This window comes from Eucalyptus grandis, chromosome 2 (assembly GCF_016545825.1).
Source record: "Eucalyptus grandis isolate ANBG69807.140 chromosome 2, ASM1654582v1, whole genome shotgun sequence".
Lineage (NCBI taxonomy): Eukaryota > Viridiplantae > Streptophyta > Magnoliopsida > Myrtales > Myrtaceae > Eucalyptus > Eucalyptus grandis.
This window is the reverse complement of record NC_052613.1, coordinates 17,301,453-17,308,591: the sequence shown is the minus strand read 5'-3', so window position 1 is coordinate 17,308,591 and position 7,139 is coordinate 17,301,453. Positions and strand designations below refer to the sequence as shown.

At 38.0% G+C, this 7,139-nt stretch overlaps 1 non-coding gene across 1 annotated transcript; it reads right to left on the bottom strand.

Annotated features, from left to right (window-relative positions):
* Positions 1 to 533: 533 nt before the first annotated feature.
* LOC104425221 lies at positions 534 to 5,728 on the bottom strand. The gene is made up of 3 exons (XR_005548747.1): positions 5,164 to 5,728; positions 2,283 to 2,686; positions 534 to 1,365 (listed from the first exon to the last, which is right to left on the bottom strand). It is a non-coding gene; the product is annotated as an iridoid oxidase (transcript).
* Between the last annotated feature and the right edge of the window lie 1,411 nt (positions 5,729 to 7,139).

Here is a 7,139-nt window from a genome sequence, read left to right as displayed (position 1 = left end):
TGATGCATTCATTTTACATGTAGTCGATCGGTCCTAGCAAGAATTTAATTAAGTAGCCGCCACGGAAAAGTACAAGGTGAACTTACTAAAGTAAATTAATTGGTCAGAAGTTCAAAGGGGTATTCGAGGGGTGCCCAAATATATATGCTTTTGGATTATATACGGATGAATCATGATAATGAATCAAGACGTATCTACAGCCTTCTTCAGCAAATTTGCAATCTTGTGTTTATTTTAGAATAATTTGCAATAGTGACAAAACATGTGAACCAACACCGACTGGGTCCTACTGCAGAGTCCACGTGATCAATTGTCCATATGGATTTGACAAGATCCGACAAGATCATACAGTATCTTCCTGTTACTTTTCTTTTATATTGCTCTCTTTGATCGCTCCACCATCACCCACTAGAAACCGCTTATAGTATATGATTCGGGAATCTATTGTACAGTCTTGCGTCTAGTGAATCCGGTTCATCGCAAATGTCCATTTTGTGGACTCTAAGTGTGGAGCCAAATGTAGAGTAATTTTCTTTTCGACAAGTGAGGTTTTATTGATGGTATAAAGGGCAGGGGAGCTACCCTGCTACATGCTCAAGTCATACAATTCAAACGGGACCCAAATGCTAACATAAGAACTTGTAGTTTCCCTAAGATATTTGTGCAGGGATGACATCGTTCTTAAGAAGTCTTTCTTGGACAGCTTTTTTAATCCTTGACACGATAACATTATAATAACCTTAGGGTAATTATACCTCACACGCTACATTTCTTAGGTATCACTTTCAAAGGATGGAGCTTTCTAAGTGTTATTCCCACCCGCTCTTTCATGTCGAGGGTCTTTGGAGTTGAACCATCGCCTAGTTCCCAATCGAAATGGTAAAGCAGTGTTGCAAGACCAAGATGAAGCACCCTATCCGCCAATGAAAGTCCGACGCATATTCTTCTGCCTGATCCAAATGGAATTAGCTCAAAGTTTTGACCCTTGTAGTCAATTTTTGATCCCATGAACCTCTCTGGTTTGAATGCCAATGGGTCCTCCCAAGCATCGGGGTCTCTTCCAATGCTCCATGCATTCACGAAAACCTGGGTATCTTTGGGTATATCAAAACCCATGAATTTGGTTTCCTTTAGAGCATTTCGTGGGATAAGTAAAGGTAATGGGGATGCAATCTTAGGGTTTCCTTCACCACGGCTTGCAAAAATGGCATCTTTTCCGTGTCATTTTCTTCGAGCTTTCTGTTCAACCCCACAACCTGGTCAATCTCATCTTTGGCCTTTTTCATCGACTCGCTGGCGGAGTAGCTCCGCCATCGCCCACTCGATGGTGCTACTTGTACTCTCCGATCCGGCGAAAAACATTTCCTGCACCATCAAGTAGACCCATGTAGTACAAAGATTAGGTCTTGGATACCACAAGTGTCCGAGTTTCGTCCTATAATTAAGAGATTCTCTTTGGCTGGAAAAGGTCACCCTCGAATCGTCAGCTCAATAGTAAAAATTATCATGCTTCACCTGATCAGCAATCCTGATCAAACACAGCAGTTCCTATTCTTCGAATTGGCAGATGATTGGCACACAAAGAAAGGAACAAGAACTTGAAGTTGACGAAATGAATCCACCAGTGACAACAGAAGTATTTATGAAAGAGATGGGGCAAGTGCTTGATTGACAAAAGGAAATAAACAACTGGAATGGCAAGAAATAGGTTGCTGGGAAATAACTGAAAAAGATTTGCAAGAGAGCAAAATGGATTAACATAAGTAAAGCGTGTTCTTCTTATGTCTGCGCGTTTCCATTAAGATGTGCGCTTCTTATAGTCTCAGCTACAATAATTGCTTTACTGCAATTGTCCGTCAACGGCTTTGAAAATTATTCCTGCCTAAGAGTTTGATTGCAATAATTATTTGCACTGGTTTTTATCCTTGCAATCAATTTGATTTCAGCCAAATTTTGTAAGCCAATGTCAAAATTTCTCGACTTGATTGACATTGACTTGACTAACCTGGTAATTTTATAATAACTAGTTAAATTGCTTGACGAAGACATAAGATTGATTTTAGTTTATTTTAATGAAAAGAAAAATCAGTGCTTAGACAGCACCATGATTGATTTATTAAGTAAGCTACTAAAACTTCTCCGTAATGCGTGATGTGACCCTAGTTGTTAATCTACGAAGAAATAAAGGTCACTTAAGTTTGTCGCGCCACTTAATCAACCGAATTCGACCTAATGTCTCAAAGTGTGGTCATGTTAAACGTGGAAGAGAGGAGCAAACTCACCAGAATGATTATATTTATGTTCTGGGAAGAGATTTTGTGAGGGCCTTCTTTTCCATCGCCCTCATAATCCAATACTGCGTCCAAGAAATCATTCGTTGTTCTCATCTCTCCCCTTAGCTTTCGCTCCTCCAACCTCTCTTTCACAAAGCCTTCGGCAATCCTCATGGCTCGACCCATGTCCTTCGCCATGCCTGCCTTGATCCCCTGCGGATCCAACCATTTCAACCATGGCATGAAGTCGGCTACGTTGGGCTTGCCAGCCCACTCCATGAACCGGTTCATGGCGTCGTAGAACTCGGGCCCATCCTTCGATTTTGGGTCCAATAGATCCCGTGAGAGCACCATGTTGCCCACCACATTAAATGCCAGGAGAAAGAGGAAGTGAGATAAGTCGATTCCTTGCCCTTCATAAAAATAAAATTTCTTTATGATTAATTCTAATCAGATGATGTATAACCACACTTAACAAAATTAGACATGAGAAAAATAGATTGTACCAAGTCGTGCAACTAGTTAAAGGAAAGATGCAGTCAAATCAAGAGGAACCAATCTCTAAACTGCTCGTAAGCTCCTTGACTTACTGTGTATGCTTCAATGTCCAACACGAAAGTTTACCTACGCAATTCGATGATAAAGCCACTCGAGCTTTACATAATTCAACAGTAGAGCCACTCTAGTTCGACTCGAAGTCCAAAAAAAGAAAGCGAGTTCGACTGAAAAACAAATTAAATTCCAGTAGCTCTTTGGTAAATTGAGTTATTTACACTAGTATTTAATTTGTTGACTTTGTCAATTACAGTACACAAAAAAGAAGAAGGATAGAAGTATAGGTAATCCCTAAACTTTTACAAAAGGTTTAATTAGGTCCCTTTTTTTTTCGGTGGAATTAGATCCCTAAATCATATACGTTCTTGTCTGGTTTGGTCTTTCCATTTAAATGAAAACATAAATGTTGAAATGACAATTAAGTCTCGTTGAATGTCAACATGGTAAACCTACGTAAGTTTTTGAAAGGATTATGAGAATAACAATATACTGCGAATCATAAATTCTTAAAAAAATGAGTTTTATAATAATTTATAATAATTTATGATTTGATTTTTGTGATTTAGAATTGACTGTTATTCTTATAGTATATTAAAGACTGTCACGCAATCATTTCTCTTTTGGAAAAACTTAAAATAGAATAACAAAAAATTCACAAATAAGGAAATTAAAAAATAACATAAATATCAACAAATCAAAAATAAGGAAATTTGCAAAAGAAGAAATGAAAAACAGAAGTGTCGCGAGTGAACTAGGGGGAGACGTTCGTGAATGGAGGCTATGCTGAATTAAGGATAGAGGCGACTCGTCGCTAAGGTGGCAAGGGTGTGCTTGCACGGGAGGTGGCGTTCGCGAACGGCGAGCACCCAACGATCCACGTCGTGCCTCGAAACTGCGGTCTACCCTAGCCAGCTAGCCATATCAGAACTATTAGTTAGATTTTTTTTAATATTTTTATTTATTTTTCTTACCCATATCAGAACTATGTTTAGAAAAAAATTCATTCACCAAATAAATTAGCTTAGTTAGTGCCAACGTATAGTGCTGGCGCGACATTCCTCGTAAATATTCAATCTACATATTTAAGAGGAGGGCCAACTTGAACTAAAAAATATATAATTGAACATTTTGCGGAAGTGCAAGAAGTTAAATCTAGTTGTAGGTTGCTTTCTTTACCTATATTAATAGGCCATGCTAAGAAGACGGTGTTGTCAGCTGACAGATATACTGATCACATATTTCAAGTGTGGGAAATTTTGAAACCAAAGTATATAACTTTCAAAATCAATTGTCAAGATTGCCTCTTGTGATGTAAACCACAAAAATTAAGGCCGTTTAAAGAAGAATAATAATATACATAGTATAATCATTTAGCATAATAAGAAACCAAAGTTAACGCAACACCAACTTTTCTTATCAATTTTAGATTATGTGCTTGTACCAAAATTAATTTGTAGAATGTCATGAATGACTCTAAAAGGAAAATAAAAATTTTAATCGAAATTTAGAAGTAAAAAATTATATGAATCCAATGCTATCTAGAAAACGACTTCAAATATATAGGGGTAGTACACTTCAAGATGGCAAATGAAGAACCATCGCCTAAAAGGCAAGATAGAATGTTTTCTTAAATAAAAACTACGAATGTTTTGATTCCCCATCATTTCTCTGCTTTCATGTTGCTCACGTTCGAGTTATTGCTTCGGTAGCCCTAGTCACACCTAAACCAGAAACTAGTAGCACATAGTTTAAATTTGTGTAGACATCGATCATCATGAGAGAGTAGATAATTTCATGCTAGTGACATATTAGAGAAGGGATATGAAGATGCTATATTTTACCTATTACAATAATTTAGTAATAATAATGAAACACAAACCTTAGAAATTCTAATTTGACAAATCTTAAACAAGCTTTGGTTTCCTACAGGTGTGTAGTCATGGGCTCAATGTATATTATGTTTATATGGTCTAACTTTTTCTGATTTTACTCTATGAAAGTCATTTTTTGGCAATTGAATTTTGAAAATGTTATATTCTTGTTGCTAATATCCCACAACGGAGATTTGTGGTCAGCGTGTCCTCGTGGTTTCCTAAATAGTGATCGGACCGTCTTCTTAGCTTTTTCTTCATATTAATAAATAATTAAGGGTTGTGACCCTAGTAAAAATATTGGGTAGGGTATAGGACCTTGATCTTATTTATATGGAATTTAAGATAAGTTCATCTATCTCTCCCTGTTGCTTTTTTACTTTTCTAAAAGCTATAACTTCAACCATTCGAGGCGACACATAGGACACAGAGTCAGCAATGACACCAAGTACTTAAGAAATAACCTTTTGTTGCTTGTTTGACTGCCATTTCTTCTTCTATATACATGATCATGCTGTCGACACACTTTTGCCTGAGGTGGGCCGTATCGTTGACGCGCTTGTTCACGAGGAGCTCCGCGGAGCAGAGACGCCGGAGAGCGCGCCAGTAGTCACCATGACGACCAAGAGCGAGCGAGCCTTGGTCATAGCCGAGAGCAGTAAACGCTTGGGAACACTTGCGGTCTGCGAACACGAAGTCATGGCCCTTGAATAACTCCATGGCCGCTCGAGCTGATTGGATCACCATGGTGTTCACGGAACCGAGCTTCAACCACAAGACAGGCCCATGCTTGGCTCGGAGGTTGTGGAGGTTCTGGTGCGGCATGGTCCCGAGGTCGAGGATGTTGCCGATCACGGGCCATGCTGGGGGCTGAGGGGGAAGCTTGGTGCGCTTCCGACGGTTGAGAAGGAAAACTAGAAGTGTCGGGAGGAGGAGGCCGAGCCAAAAGAGCGAAATAGAGCAGGACTCCATTGGCTAGCTGTTGACACCAATTTAGGTCGCGACACTAACCTTTGAGCTATTTCTCACCTTACGCTTCTGCGATCATTGCACGGAAAACACCATATAAATAGACACTCTTATCCTGTTCACAAGAAAGCAACCCCAAAACAATAAATAAAAGAAATACGGGAGAAAACATTAATTTATCTTTTGGCAATGAAAATGGGTAAACATGCTGGTCACGTTTATTCTTGTTATCCATCCATTTCATCGAAATAGGTAAAACTCGATTCTTACATCATCATAATAATTTCATTTTTGGTCCAAAAACTTACGTAAATTATGCAATCTAATCTTCTAACTCTTAATTTGTGCAATCAAGCCCTATAACTTTAATTCAATATTCAATATATTGATGTCTTGTTCTTCCTTGGATTTCACGGATTGCTTTATCAATTTATTTGTCTTGCCAAAATCAAATAGTATACTTACTTTTGCCTTGGTAAGATGGCATGTTATTTATCAAAAATTATATATATATATAATCCAATCATCAATTTGATCGAAATTTCTAATCTCCACTCTCCAAAGGACTACTTGATGGTGAAACATGAATTTCACCAATGAATTCATCATGGTTATCAAAGAAAATCATTACAGCAATCAAACTCCCAGATAATGGCTGGAGTTTACCTTTGATTAAAAAACAGTTAGTTTATATGAACTTGAATTCATTTTTCTCGTGGCGTTCCTCCTGCAGGTATAAACTAGAGGCATGATAGTTTATTAATAATTACGTGTAGTTTATATGAACTTGAATTCATTTCTCTCGTAGCGTTCCTCCTGAAAATATAAACTAGAGGCATGATAGTTTATTAATAATTAGGTATAGTTTATATGAACTTGAATTCATTTTTCTCGTGTCCTTCCTCCTGCACATATAAACTAAGAGGCATGATAGTTTATTAACAATTAGGTGTCAATTCACGTGAGTTATCCGTTTATCTCGTGGAGATTAGGTATCTCCTACACTCTTCAACTAGGGATGAAGTAGCATGAGAACAGCGGGCTTGCCAGCTAAATTTTTTATCGATGGTGACTCTAGAGAAGCTCGAGAAGGAAACGGCTTTGGCCAGTAGGTAGATAATGTGCACCCAGAAATTGAATCCGAGAGAGATTTATACTTGATGATCCCTCCATAGTGATGGTGGAACCAAAAAGAATAATGACAACTTTTGGAAGTTTGGAACAAGGCACAAATGAAGACTAGGGAGAGAAATAATGGAAATGAAAATGCTCTTTGCTTCTGTATAACTACAGATATGATGTCCACAACCTTTTAAAGTGGTTAGATGCGTGCATAGCTTAACTAACATCAAATAGAAAACAAGAAAGTCCACAAAGTGAAGAAACCGCACATGAACAATAAATGAGACAGACAGAAAGTCCTTGCTTCTTACGAAGAAACCTCATGTTCTTTGACAAAAGCAAAAAAAAA